The 14,596-nt window shown below is 46.5% G+C and overlaps 1 protein-coding gene across 6 annotated transcripts in view; it reads right to left on the bottom strand.

The window, feature by feature from the left end:
* The window catches only part of LOC139267447 (tyrosine-protein kinase Fyn), a 348,021-nt gene that overhangs the window by 220,083 nt on the left and 113,342 nt on the right, over positions 1-14,596 (bottom strand). Inside the window, exon 1 of one of the 6 annotated variants that reach the window (XM_070885783.1) lies at positions 10,153-10,196. The exons of the other annotated variants lie outside the window; for them this stretch is intronic. The gene's annotated coding sequence lies outside the window, so the exon portion shown is untranslated. Of the gene's footprint in view, positions 1-10,152; positions 10,197-14,596 lie in introns of those variants that run through there. 6 annotated transcript variants of the gene reach the window in all.

The following is a 14,596-nucleotide window of genomic DNA, read 5'->3' as shown; positions in this document are numbered from 1 at the left end:
GAAACTGTTCCCATTGTCAGAAGGGTCGAGAAGCAGAGGACACAGATTTAAGATGATTGGCAGAAGAATCAAAGGAGACGAGGAAAAAAACGTTTTCTCTCTGCAGCGAGTGGTTAGCATCGAGAATGCACTGCCTGAAAGGATGGTGGAGGCAGATTTAATCGTGGCTTTCGAAAGGGAATTGGATAAGTACCTGAAGGAAAACAATTGCAGGACTAGAGGGAACGGGCAGAGGATTGGGACTAGCTGAAGTGCTCGATGGGCCGAATGGCCTCCTTCTGTGCTGTAACCATTCTATGATTCTCTGAAGGACAGTAGTCACGAGTCGTATGGAGTCCAGAGGTCACTTTGATAGAATTACACTAGAGCAGCACAGTGAAAACTAGGACCACTATAAACATTTCCATAAATCCAACTTCACAGCATGCTTGCAATAAAAGCTCTCTAAGTAATGATTCCACTGGCAGACCAATAAGCTGGGTCTGATCCAATTGATCTCGACTCCTAATTATTATGGTCAGGGAAAGAAATGAGAAAGCAGAAAAACTTTCTGCCAAATCGTTGCATCCTTCTCGTCCAATCCATCTGGATGTTTGCTGTGCTGTGGGGGAGGGAGGTGGGTTAATGTGCTGCAGCTCAGCTCACTGCTTCGTTCAGCGCAACCACACTTCGCAAAATACATAGCATGTCACGATGATGAATCACACAAGCAGCAATTTGCACCAAGCCCTGCGGCGTGATTCCATTGACTGCCTCCGATATTTATCCTTTTTTTTTGCCGGGCAAGACTCGCTCTGATTTCATTCCAACCCCACCAATGTTTTCTATCTGCTCTGGCTCACTTAATTACACACAATCTCAAACAACAAAAAAAAATTCTCTTCATTTCCACCTCTTGGTCTCGCCACCGTTCCACTGCACACGCTCAAACAATGCAGCGCATTGACTCGTAGGAAAGGGTCAAAGTGCGAGCACGGGTCTCTCGACAGCACTGCTCAGTTTTTCCACGGAAAGATTGATGCACACATATTTTTTTGGCCCGTCGATGTTAACATTTTGCCCGGGTGCACGAGCGATCTGTGAATGTGATTGGCCGAAAGCTGCTGGAGTGGGCATCTTGCCGTGAGCACTGAGTTGGATTTTTTTTAAACCTCGCCCTTAAGGCCTTATTATTCTTGCACCGTAAATTGCCACAAACAAACCGAAGTAAACAGCAAGGCAAAACCACGGCACTGCTCACTTGCAGGAGGACGTGTCAGAGCACTTTACAATAAAAGGAGGAGAGGGAGACGATGAACTCGGAACATGGGGAAGGGGGGAGTGTACTGCAGAGGTTAGCATGGGAAACTGTCATGGTGCCGAGGAGGTATTACACATCAGAGAGGGAGGTAGTCAGGCAAAGACAAATGGGTAGACGAATCCAAAGGGCAGCTGCACAGTGACCAGACGAGCAGCCATCAATGGTGGTGGGGGGGGGGGGGCAAGGGGCAAACAGCTGGATCTGAGCAAGGACAAAGGAGGTTAATTGCCCACTCACCTAATCTATCCAAGTCACTCTGCAGCCTCATAGCATCCTCCTCGCAGCTCACACTGCCACCCAACTTAGTGTCATCCGCTAATTTGGAGATATTACATTTAATCCCCTCGTCTAAATCATTAATGTACAATGTAAACAGCTGGGGCCCCAGCACAGAACCTTGCGGTACCCCACTAGTCACTGCCTGCCATTCTGAAAAGTACCCATTTACTCCTACTCTTGGCTTCCTGTCTGCCAACCAGTTCTCAATCCACGTCAGCACACTACCCTCAATCCCATGTGCTTTAACTTTGCACATTAATCTCTTGTGTGGGACCTTGTCGAAAGCCTTCTGAAAGTCCAAATACACCACATCAACTGGTTCTACCTTGTCCACTCTACTGGAAACATCCTCAAAAAATTCCAGAAGATTTGTCAAGCATGATTTCCCTTTCACAAATCCATGCTGACTTGGGCCTATCATGTCACCTCTTTCCAAATGCGCTGCTATGACAGCCTTAATAATTGATTCCATCATTTTACCCACCATCAATGTCAGGCTGACCGGTCTATAATTCCCTGTTTTCTCTCTCCCTCCTTTTTTAAAAAGTGGGGTTACATTGGCTACCCTCCACTCGATAGGAACTGATCCAGAGTCGATGGAATGTTGGAAAATGACAATGCATCCACTATTTCCAAGGCCACCTCCTTAAGTACTCTGGGATGCAGACCATCAGGCTCTGGGGATTTATCGGCCTTCAATCCCATCAATTTCCTCAACACAATTTCCCGACTAATAAGGATTTCCCTCAGTTCCTCCTTCTTACTAGACCCTCTGATCCCTTTTCTATCCGGAAGGTTGTTTGTGTCCTCCTTAGTGAATACCGAACCAAAGTACTTGTTCAATTGGTCTGCCATTTCTTTGTACCCCGTTATGACTTCCCCTGATTCTGACTGCAGGGGACCTACGTTTGTCTTTACTAACCTTTTTCTCTTTACATATCTATAGAAGCTTTTGCAGTCCATTTTAATGTTCCCTGCAAGCTTCTTCTCGTACTCCATTTTCCCTGCCCTAATCAAACCCTTTGTCCTCCTCTGCTGAGTTCTAAATTTCTCCCAGTCCCGGGTTCGCTGCTATTTCTGGCTAATTTGTATGCCACTTCCTTAGCTTTAATACTATCCCTGATTTCCCTTGATAGCCACGGTTGAGCCACCTTCCCTTTTTTATTTTTACGCCAGACAGGGATGTACAATTGTTGTAGTTCATCCATGCGATCTCTAAATGTCTGCCATTGCCCATTCACTGTCAACCCCTTAAGTATCATTCGCTAATCTATCCTAGCCAATTCACACCTCATACCTTCAAAGTTACCCTTCTTTAAGTTCTGGACCATGATCTCTGAATTAACTGTTTCCTTCTCCATCCTAATGCAGAATTCCACCATATTATGGTCATTCTTCCCCAAGGGGCCTCGCACAACGAGATTGCTAATTAATCCTCTCTCATTACACAACACCCAGTCTAAGATGGCCTCCCCCCTCTAGTTGGTTCCTCGACATATTGGTCTAGAAAACCATCCTCCTCAACTGTATTGTTTCCAGTTTGGTTAGCCCAATCTATATGCATATTAAAGTCACCCATAACTGCTGCACCTTTATTGCATGCACTCCTAATTTCCTGTTTGATGCCCTCCCCAGCATCACTACTACTGTTTGGAGATCTGTACACAACTCCCACTAGCGTTTTCTGCCCTTTGGTATTCCGTAGCTCCACCCATACCAATTCCACATCATCCAAGCTAATGTCTTTCCTTACAATTGCATTAATTTCCTCTTCAACCAGCAATGCCATCCCGCCTCCTTTTCCTTTCTGTCTATCCTTCCTAAATTTTGAATACCCTTGGATGTTGAGTTCCCAGCCTTGGTCACCCTGGAGCCATGTCTCCGTGATGCTTACCACATCGTATCCGTTAATTGCTATCTGCGCAATTAATTCATCCACCTTATTCCGAATACTCCTCACATTGAGGCACAGAGCCTTCAGGCTTGCCTTTTTAATACACTTTGACCCTTTAGAATTTTGCTGTAAAGTGGCCCTTTTTGTTTTTTGCCTTCCCCTTTTATTCATCTCCTTTCTGTCTTTTGCTTCTGTCTCCATTTTGCTTCCCTCTGTCTCCCTGCATTGGTTCCCATCCCCCTGCCATATTAGTTTAGCTCCTCCCCAACAGCATGAGCAAACACTCCCCCGAGGACATTGGTTCCGGTCCTGCGCAGGTGCAGACTATCCGGTTTGTACTGGTCCCACCTCCCCTAGAACCGGTTCCAATGCCCCAGGAATTTGAATCCCTCCCTGCTGCACCACTGCTCAAGCCATGTATTCATCCGAGCTATCCTGCAATTCCTACTCCGACTAGCACGTGGCACTGGTAGCAATCCCGAGATTACTACTTTTGAGGTCCTAAGTTTTAATTTAGCTCCTAAAATTCGTCTCTTAGGACCACATCCAGTTTTTTACCGATATCCTTGGTATCAATGTGCACCACGACAACTGGCTGTTCACCCTCCCTTTTCAGAATGTCCTGCACCCGCTCCGAGACATCCTTGACCCTTGCACCAGGGAGGCAACATACCATCCTGGAGTCTCGGTTGCGGCCGCAGAAACGCCCATCTATTCCCCTTACAATTGAATCCCCTATCACTATCGCTCTCCCACTCTTTTTCCTGCCCCCCTGTGCAGCAGAGCCAGCCACGGTGCCTTGAACTTGGCTGCTGCTGCCCTCCCCTGATGAGTCATCACCCCCCCCCCCCCCAAAGTACTCAAAGCGGTGTATCTGTTTTGCAGGGAGATGACTGCAGGGGACCCCTGCACTACCTTCCTTGCACTGCTCTTCCTGTTGGTCTTCCATTCCCTATCTGGCTGTGGACCCTTTACCTGTGCTAAGACCAACTCGCTACACGTGCTTCTCACGTCATTCTCAGCATCGTGGATGCTCCAGAGTGAATCCACCCTCAGCTCCAATTCCGCAACGCGGTCAGTCAGGAGCTGGAGGTGGAGACACTTCCCGCACACGTAGTCGTCAGGGACACCAGAAGTGTCCCTGAGTTCCCACATGGTACAGGAGGAGCATATCACGTGTCCAAGCTCTCCTGCCATGACGTAACCCTTAGATACACTTAATTTGGCGGATGAAGTATAATATGGATAAATGTGAGGTTATTCACTTTGGTTGTAAAAACAGAGAGACAGACTATTATCTGAATGGTGACAGATTAGGAAAAGGGGAGGTGCAACGAGACCTGGGTGTCATGGTATATCAGTCATTGAAGGTTGGCATGCAGGTACAGCAGGCGGTTAAGGTGGCAAATGGCATGTTGGCCTTCATAGCAAGGGGATTTGAGTACAGGGGCAGGGATGTGTTGCTACAGTTGTACAGGGCCTTGGTGAGGCCACACCTGGAGTATTGTGTACAGTTTTGGTCTCCTAACTTGAGGAAGTACATTCTTGCTATTGAGGGAGTGCAGCGAAGGTTCACCGGACTGATTCCCGGGATAGCGGGACTGACATATCAAGAAAGACTGGATGAACTGGGCTTGTATTCACTGGAATTCAGAAGAATGAGAGGGGATCTCATAGAAACGTTTAAAATTCTGACGGGTTTAGACAGGTTAGATGCAGGCAGAATGTTCCCAATGTTGGGGAAGTCCAGAACCAGGGGTCACAGTCCAAGGATAAGGGGTAAGCCATTTAGGACCGAGGTGAGGAGAAACTTCTTCACCCAGAGAGTTGTGAACCTGTGGAATTCTCTACCACAGAAAGTTGTTGAGGCCAATTCGCTAAATATATTCAAAAAGGAGTTAGATGTAGTCCTTACTACTAGGGGGATCAAGGGGTATGGCGAGAAAGCAGGAAGGGGGTACTGAAGTTGCATGTTCAGCCATGAACTCATTGAATGGTGGTGCAGGCTCGAAGGGCCAAATGGCCTACTCCTGCATCTATTTTCTATGTTAAATTAGGGTGGACACCAGGTCACGGGAAAGTTGAAAACGACTCAACGCAGAGCCCACGGAGTGTGGTGTGGAGGGGTTTGGGGGCTAGTGGGGCGAGGCTGTTGCGGGGCAGGGGGGGGGTGGGGGAGGGGCGGGGGGAGGGGGTGACGACTCGGCACCGGTGAGGATCCAGTCTGTGATGGTTTGGATGAGTTGCAGCTAGTGCCAAGGGGACCAGCCAGGAGGCCGCTAGAGAAATAATGTCGTAAGGTGAAGAAGTTGTGGACCAGCCATCTCAGACAATTTAGTGTGTGGAAACCACCTTTCAGAAAATAGAGCAGGCAGTGAGTTAGAGCTGGGGGATATCCGCATAGCTGTGGGGAGCACCAACACTGTGCTTGGAGATAATGTTGTTAAGGGGATAGAATGCAGATAGCCAAGAGGAAGGGGTAAGGGTGGTCTCCCCCAGGGCATACTGGGGGTGACCCAGATGGCAAAGGAGTGTAGTCACTGTTGTAACTTAGGAAACGCATTGTAATATAGACCGCCCTAGGTGGAGGAGGTGCATCCGGGAGGGCGCTGAGCACCTCGAGTGTCGTCACCGATAGCATGCAGAAAATAGGTGCAGACAGCGGAAGGAGCATGCGGCAAACCAGACTATTCACCCACCCTTTCCTTCAACCACTGGCTGTCTCACCTGTGACAGAGACTGTAATTCCTGTATTGGACTGCTCAGTCACTTAAGAACTCACTTTTAGAGTGGAAGCAAGTCTTCCGCGATTTCGAAGTACTGCCTATGATGATAGGAAACGCGGCAGCCAATTTGTGCACAGCAAGCTCCCACAAACAGCAATGTGATAATGAAGAAATAATTATTTTTTTTAGTGATGTTGATTGAGGGATAAATATTGGCCAGGACACCAGGGATAACTCCCCTGCTCTTCTTTGAAATAGTGCCATGGAACCTTTTACATCCACCTGTTTAACGTCTCATCTGAAAATCAGCACCTCCGACAGTTCAGCACTCCCTCAGCACTGCACTGGAGTGTCAGCCTGGATTTACGTGCTCAAGACTCTGGTGTGGGATTTAAACCCACAACCTTCTGACTCCGAGGAGAGAGTGCTACCCACTGAGCCACAGCTGACACTGACAGAGAGCATAGAGCACAGATTCACCAGGGGTGGGCCACTGTGAAGAGAGACTGGACGCACTGGGACTATTTCCACGACAGCAGAGAAAGCTGAAGAGAAAGTTGAAAAAGAAAAGATTTTAAAGTTGATCGAGTGAATAGGCAAAGACCATTTCATGGGAATGGAGAGTCAGTGATGAGGGGTCATCCATTTAAAGTCACAGAGAGTGAGGAAAGAGGTTAGAAGAAGCTTCTTTACACAGACTTGCTGGAGCATAGAATCCTTTGCCACAGAGTGGTAGCGGTGGAAGATATTACATCTTTTAAAAGGGAAAACTGGATAAATATTTGAAGCAGAGGAAAATAGAGGGTTTAGGAGAGAATTTGGGACACTGGGATTAGTTTGATTGCTCGAGCAAAGAGCCAGCACAGGCAGGATGGGAAAAAAAAATGCCTCCTTCTACACGACACCTTTATATTCTGCAGCAAGAAAGATTGGGCCATAAATCGTGGTCTCTACGGGCGTGTACAATGTGCGCACACCCGTAGAGGTCCCGCAAGTGCCGGTTCTTGCCATATGCAAACTGTCAAAATGCCTTTTGACAGATCCAACGCGTCCCCAGGAGAAGGGCCTTCATGGGCAGAGATTTGGGCTATTTGCCCAACTCTTGTCCAGTGAATGTCCTTCAAACGCTGATGCCTGGCAAAAGCAGGCGTATGACCTGCTTTTACCAGCGTAAGAGTTTTAAAAGATAGAAAAATAAAATGTTATCAATAATTTTTCTATTAAATTCCCCATCCATTAAGGCAAGTTTATTTGTACCCCTATTAAAACATTAAAAAATTCAAAAAAATCATTGCGTCGAAAAGATGAAATTCAATTTCAATTAATTTTAAATATGTGAAGTCTTTTTCTTCTTTATTTAAAATGTGTGTTTTTGGAGGTATCCCATTCATAGAAATGGTGATCTCCGTACAAATGGAATTCGCCATTATTGTGAATGGGGATATGCCATTTTCATTGGTTGGTCCGGCCCACCTTCTCCCAGGATGCACATACGTTCCCAGAATATGTGGGCCCATATGCTGGACTCCGCAGTTAGGCCTCGGAGCGCACATCTACGTTCCTCCTGGACCACCAGGTACTTTCGTTAAAAAAAACATTTGGGTTGGATGCGCCCGCCCGCGGGAAGTCTCTGACCGCAATTCAGGGGCATTAATAAAATTTTTAAAAACCCGTTAAAACCAAAAATAAAAGGGAACTCAATAGAAAGGAAGCAGGGGCAAGGTATGATGAACAAATGCAGGGGGGGAAAAAAGTTTCACAACAAACTCAATTTAAAGAAAGAATTGAGATGGCACAGATTCCGCTTACTTTTAAATATGATTCATTTCCAACTTCACAAACAACACACCCAATTTAATAATTGATTGATAACACATACCGGGAAACAAAATCCAAACGAACGCACCAATCAGGATCAAGATCAGCAAAGCAGGTACATAAGGAGAAGTAAGTACAAGAGATGAGAGAAAAGGACCAAGGTGGGCCAGCTGGGAAGCACGAAGAAGATTTGACTGAATAATAGAACCTGTGGGAAGCACTCTTTGTTCAGGTTGGCAAGTGACGCTGATTACAGCGGTGCTGATTTACTACCACGGACTCAGGCCTTTGTTGCTGAGTGGGTGAGGCTGCATTCATGTCGCCAAGCTGCCACAACTCTTCTTGGGTTTTGAGCGTGGCCACAAGGTACACAGTTTACGCATCATTTTCTTCCTCCATTTTCACACATGGCAGTTAGGCTCGTGGTACTAATTTAAATTACTCGCTGCATTCACAGCATCTACCACCCAGTGCAGAGAAAAAGAAAACACGCAGAAAAAAAAATAAATAAAGGCTGCCCCTGACAAGCTCAGAACCTCCACCGCCTGCAGAAATATTCCGTGAGGTTGCATGGCATCAACTTATCTGACATTAAGTCCTGGTGCCACGCTCAATCTGTGCCAGAGATATTTTCAAAAAAAAGCCATGATTGCCATCTGTGAACCCATATTTCTGCCACAGATAAGCTGACAGAATGGAATCACCACTCTTATCACCCATGTTTCATTTGCCAGCAGAATAAATAGCAATGTGCTGTGTCTATACAATGAATAATAAATAATCAAGTCTTGAGAAAGACCAACAGCGGGAAAAGCCTGTAACAGTGCTTTGAATCAATCTGTGTGGAGCATTTTTGAGCTTTTTCTCTCTAAAATTGCAAATATTAAATAGTAAACTGTTTATCATTGTCAGAGTCTAAAGGCAGAAGTGATGAGATATTTTTAAAAAAAAACAATTTTTTGAAATTTAATAAAAAAATTTTTTAAATGGAGTTGCTTTCTTTTTATTTTCTTTCACAGATTGTATTAAAAAAAAGTCAACCAGTAGCTGGCCGTTACTACTAAATAATGCATTAAAATACTGACGCACAGTATAATTAGAATAGACCGAGATGACTTTCTGACCACAAATCCGCTCCAAGACTGCCTACTTCCACCTCCGTAATATCGCTTCACTCCGCCCCTGCCTCAGCTCATCCATGCCTTTGTTATCTCTAGACTTGACTGTTCCATTGCTCACTTAATTGGCCTCCCATCTTCCACCCTACATAAGCTTGAGCTCATCCAAAACTCTGCTGCCCCTATCCTAACTCACACCAAACCTCATTCATCCATCACCCCTGTGCTTGCTGACACTCATTGTCAGACACTGTTTCAATTTTTAAATCCTCATCTTTTCTTCAAATTCCTCCATGACCTCTCCCCTCTCCATCTCTGTAGCCTCCTCCAGCCCTACAAATCTTCGAGACTTATTTAAGGAAGGATATACTTGCATTGGAGGCTGTCCTGAGAAGGTTCACAAGGTTGATTCCAGAGATGAGGGGGGTGACTTATGAGGAAAGGTTGAGTAGGTTGGGCCTCTACTCATTGGAGTTCAGAAGAATGAGAGGTGATCTTATCAAAACATAAAAGATGCTGAGGGGACTCGACAAGGTGGATAGAGAGAGGATATTTCCACTCATAGGGGAAAATAAAAACTAGGGAACATTGTCTCAGAATAAGGGGCCGCCCATTTAACACTGAGATGAGGAGGAATTTCTCCTCGGAGGGTTGTAAATCTATAGAATTCTCTGCCCCAGAGAGCTGTGGAGGCTGGGTCATTGAATATATTTAAGGCAGAGATACAGATTTTTGAGCGATAAGGGAATAAAGGGTTACAGGGAACGGGCAGGGAAATGGAGTCCATGATCAGATCAGCCATGATCTTACTGAATGGCGGAGCAGGCTCGAGGGGCTAAAACGGCCTACTCCTGCTCCTATTTCTTATGTTCTTATGTCAGCACTCCTCCAATTCTGGTCTCCAGCCCATCCCTGATTTTAATCACTTCATCATTGGTGGCTGTACTTTCAACTGCCTAGGCCCTAAACCTCTCCACCTCCCTCTCTCCTCTTTTAAAGATGCTCCTTAATACCTACCTCATGTTCAAGCTTTTGATCTTCTGTCCCGATAGCTTCCTCTGTGGATCGGCGAAACAATTTATTTATTTTTTTTAAATTGACATGGCTCTGGTTGAGCACCGAGATGTTTTACTACATTAAATGCATTATATAAACGCAAGTTGTTGTTTAGTGTTAGAAGCTGGGTAAAATCAGCATGCAACTGAGCCAGTTAGTTTGTGCTAAGTTAGCTGACCCAGGATCACAATAGGGGCATTTTAAATCAGTCCCACTGTCTCCGGGTTAGGAAAGGCTGCCGGGATTCCCACTCCTGATTGCTGACCAGTGAACTTTGCTGGAAAGTATAGGGACCGGGTCAGGTTCAGCCAGGACACCCTCAAATGGTCAACTAACTTGCTGACAATCATGTGAAAAATGATAGTGTAGAGCTATTGCACTGGTAACACCTGTCAACATGTGCAGGAGGGAGGAGAAATACTGTCCAAATAAGAACTTTAGTAAAATCAGGAAATTAATCTCCAGCCTTAGGGTGAAGCAGCTCCAGTGGCCTTTAACGTCATCTTCTCACAATTACGCTTGACAAGCTGATAAAGAAACCAAAAAACACTCTGGCGACATTCCTGAACTGTACATGTGGAGTGACTCCCTGACTCCCACCCCTACACATGGAGGCAGGTGCTACAACTTGATGGTGGGGGGGTGGGGGGAGGAGAAAGAGACAGTATGCCCCAGAGTGCTCACCAGGTCAATTATGATGGCAAACCCACTTGGTAATTGGGCATAACCATGGTGCATGCTGGGAAACATATCATGGCACAGAAGGCTGCACAGTAAAGGTCACATTTCAGTTGTTCAGTACCTCGGGCCATACGATGGCCAATTGTTGAGGTGTGAGAGTGAAAAAGCAGATTCCCCCACCCCCCCCCATCCTGTTCCATACTCGAACCAACGTAAGTAAATCAAGGAAAATATATTCCTCAGCTCCAGCGGTCTCCAAGTGTGGGGCAGGCGGTTTGAGAGTCCACTTCACAATCATTCGGGCAGACGTGAATTTGATCCCTGCAGACCGATCCCGACGTGACTTGCACCTTTTCCGGAGGCACCCCTCTAGGATTTGCTCCCCTGAATTGAGCTTTCCTTCATTAGGCGCCAACTGCCAACATTGCAGGAGCAGGCAGAAGGCAGAGAACCTTTGGAGTGCCTCCTCCTTGGGGGTCACCCCATCACCCCTCCCCCTTAGAAACCACAGAGGAATCTTCCCAGAAGAGGCATCGGAAATACAGGAACTCGACATCCCTGCTGTACATTTATAAACTAGTGCATTTGTGAATAAAATGTAATAGTATAGATATAATTGGATGATAAATATTACCAAACTTTTTGAAAATACACAGGCTTTATCAAAATATATATGGTTAAGCTATATTTATTTGCTCCGAGTGAATGAAGCAATTGGTATTGGTGTTAACAGCGGGATCAGAGGAGCCAGTTGTTGGTATATTTTCCTTCACCATCAGAGGGTGACATGATGAAGTGGGGCAAGGGAAGACAACTGCATTCTTGGTCTCTTCCCCCCTCCATTTAAAAAATAATTAATTCACGGAATACGGGCAGTGGCAAGGGCAGCATTTATTGCCCATCCCTAATTGCCCTCGAGAAGGTGGCGAGCCTTCGTGCTAACAGAGTGGCTTGCTGGGCCATTTCAGAGGGCAGTTAAGAGTCAACCACGTTGCTGTGGGTCTGGAGTCACATATAGGCCAGACCGGGTAAGGACGGCAGATTTATTTTCCTAAAAGACATTAGTGAACTAGAGTACTAGCTCTTTGTTCCAGATGTGTGTCTCCGCATCATTATTTAATCCAGGCCTCTGGATCACTAGTCCAGTAACAGTACCACTATGCTACTGTTCCCTGAGACTGGTTGTTGCCACCGTGAGCCTAGCCAATCTTTTTTTTTAAAAAAAGGTGAACATTTATAAAGAATGATCTAAAAATTAAACTCTTATAAAAGCAAAAGGTGGAAGGACATACAGAACCAAAAAAAACAAACACTTTTCAACTCACTGTGCTCACGTGACTTAAGCCCGTTGGAAAAGGCAACTTTCACCAGCGAATAAATTCCACCCTTGGATTGGTGACTGGTGTGAAAGCAGCACTTGTGCACGGGTCCAGTTATCACTCGGGTTTCAGTGAGGGCCAATGACGAGGCCGCTATGTAGCGGCTTCTTCCTCCGCACCACCCACTCCGCAACCTCCAAAACTGCTAACTTCAGTTCAGTGTGATGTCAGCAGTGTGAAACCGGGCACGTGAACAATCCACCAACATTAAAGAAAAGCCAGACTTGCATTTACACAGAGCCTTTTACGACCACCTGACATCTCAAAGCGCTTTACAGCCAATGAAGTACTATTGGAGTGTAGGCACTGTTGTAAAGTGGGAAGCAAGTTAGAACAAAATCCAGATTTTGCCCTTCCAAACTTCACCTGTGCCTGGAGTACTTTGAGCTGCATAACACTATGGTGGAGTGCAGGCTGTTACAGATCTATCACTCAGAATGACAGAATAGTACAGCACAGAGAGAGGCCATTGAGTCGATCACTTGTGGTAGAACAATTTGAGGTGATTAATTAATTCACAAGAAGCAAACTGCAGAATATTGAAGCGGTTTTGGTTGAAGTGTGATTTTTCCGATAGCACCTTGGCACTCATATTATAGAAGCTCTAGTGAGAACGCTGTGCTGGTTTGTAGAATACTTTTTTAAAAATTGCTTGCAGGTTGTATCTGATACGTCCTTACTACACAGTATAAATGCACACGAGGCCCATGCTTGAGAGGAGGTCAATCAGTGACCTGTCCTTTATTCCACAGCACTCAAGTGATGAAGGTGGGTGGAGCTTCCCCTTTTATACCTGAAGGCCCAGGTTAGGAGTGTCTCCCACCTAGTGGTCATTGTTGTCACAGTGTACAACTTAGGTCAGATTATACATGGATTACAATGCTGGTTGAATACATGACATCACCTCCCCCCCAAAGTCTTATTGGGATCACAGGTTGAGTCTCTCTGGTGGTTTACGCTCCCTTGTGGAGCGCGTGAGTTGGGGCTCTGGCCTGAGTGTCTGCTGTTTGCGGTGCCTCAGGCCTGTCCGGACTGCCTACAGCGATTGGGCTCTCCTCCCTTTGGTTCCAGTGTTCGGTCACCTGTGGTGGAGTGAACTTTACATCGTGTTCTTCCTCTGCTTCTTCTATGGGGTGCTGAACCTCCTTTTTGTTTGATCCACGTGTTTGCGGCAGATTTGTCCATTGGTAAGTTTAACTACCAGAATCCTATTTCCCTCTTTGGCAATCACAGTGCTTGCGAGCCATTTGGGCCCTGCAGCGTAGTTGAGGACAAAAACAGGATCATTTACATCAATACATCGCGCCCTCGCATTCCTGTCATGGTTGTCATATTGTGGCTGGCGCCTGCTCTCGACAATTTCTTTCATGGTGGGGTGTATAAGGGATAACCGGGTTTTGAGCGTCCTTTTCATTAGCAGCTCTGCGAGTGGAACCCCTGTGAGCGAGTGTGGTCGGGATCTATAGGCCAACAGGAGGCGTGATAAGCGGGTTTGTAGGGAACTCCCTTGGATTCTGAGCATCCCGTTTGATTATCTGCACTGCTTGTTCTGCCTGGCCGTTTGAGGCCGGCTTGAACGGTACCGTTCTGACATGGTTAATTCCATTGCCTGCCATGAAGTCCTGGAATTCAGTGCTTGTGAAGCACGGGCCATTGTCGCTGACCAAGACATCCGATAGACTGTGGGTGGCGAACATTGCCCGTAGACTTTCTACCGTGGCAGAGGATGTGCTTGAATTTAAAATGTCACACTCGATCCATTTGGAGTAGGCGTCTACTACAACCAAAAACATTTTCCCCATGAAAGGACCTTTGTAGTCCACATGGATGCGTGACCAAGGCTTGGCAGGCCATGGCCAGGGGCTAAGGGGGGCTTCCCTGGGCGCATTGCCCAGCTGGGCACACGTGTTGCACCTGCGAACACAAAGTTCCAGATCTGCATCTATCCCTGGCCACCAAACGTGTGACCTGGCAATTGCCTTCATCATGACAATGCCCGGGTGCCCATTGTGGAGTTCTCTGATGAACACCTCTCTGCCCATCTGGGGCATGACTACGCGGTTTCCCCACAGTAGGCAATCGGCCTGAATCGAGAGTTCATCCCTGCACCTGTGAAATGGTTTAAATTCCTCAGGGCATGCCCTGTACGTGGCTGCCCAGTCCCCATTCAGGACACATTTCTTGACTAGAAACAATAGCGGGTCTCTCTTTGTCCAGACTTTAATCTGACGGGCTGTCACGAGTGAGCCTTCGCTTCCGAAAGCTTCAACAGCCATGACCATCTCAGCAGCATGCTCTGTAGCCCCTTCAGTGGTGGCTAGTGGGAACCTGCTGAGTGCATCGGC

This window comes from Pristiophorus japonicus, chromosome 7 (genome assembly GCF_044704955.1).
Source record: "Pristiophorus japonicus isolate sPriJap1 chromosome 7, sPriJap1.hap1, whole genome shotgun sequence".
Taxonomy (NCBI): Eukaryota; Metazoa; Chordata; class Chondrichthyes; family Pristiophoridae; genus Pristiophorus; species Pristiophorus japonicus.
Note: the sequence above shows the minus strand (reverse complement) of the source record. Positions and strands in the feature narration are given on the sequence as shown.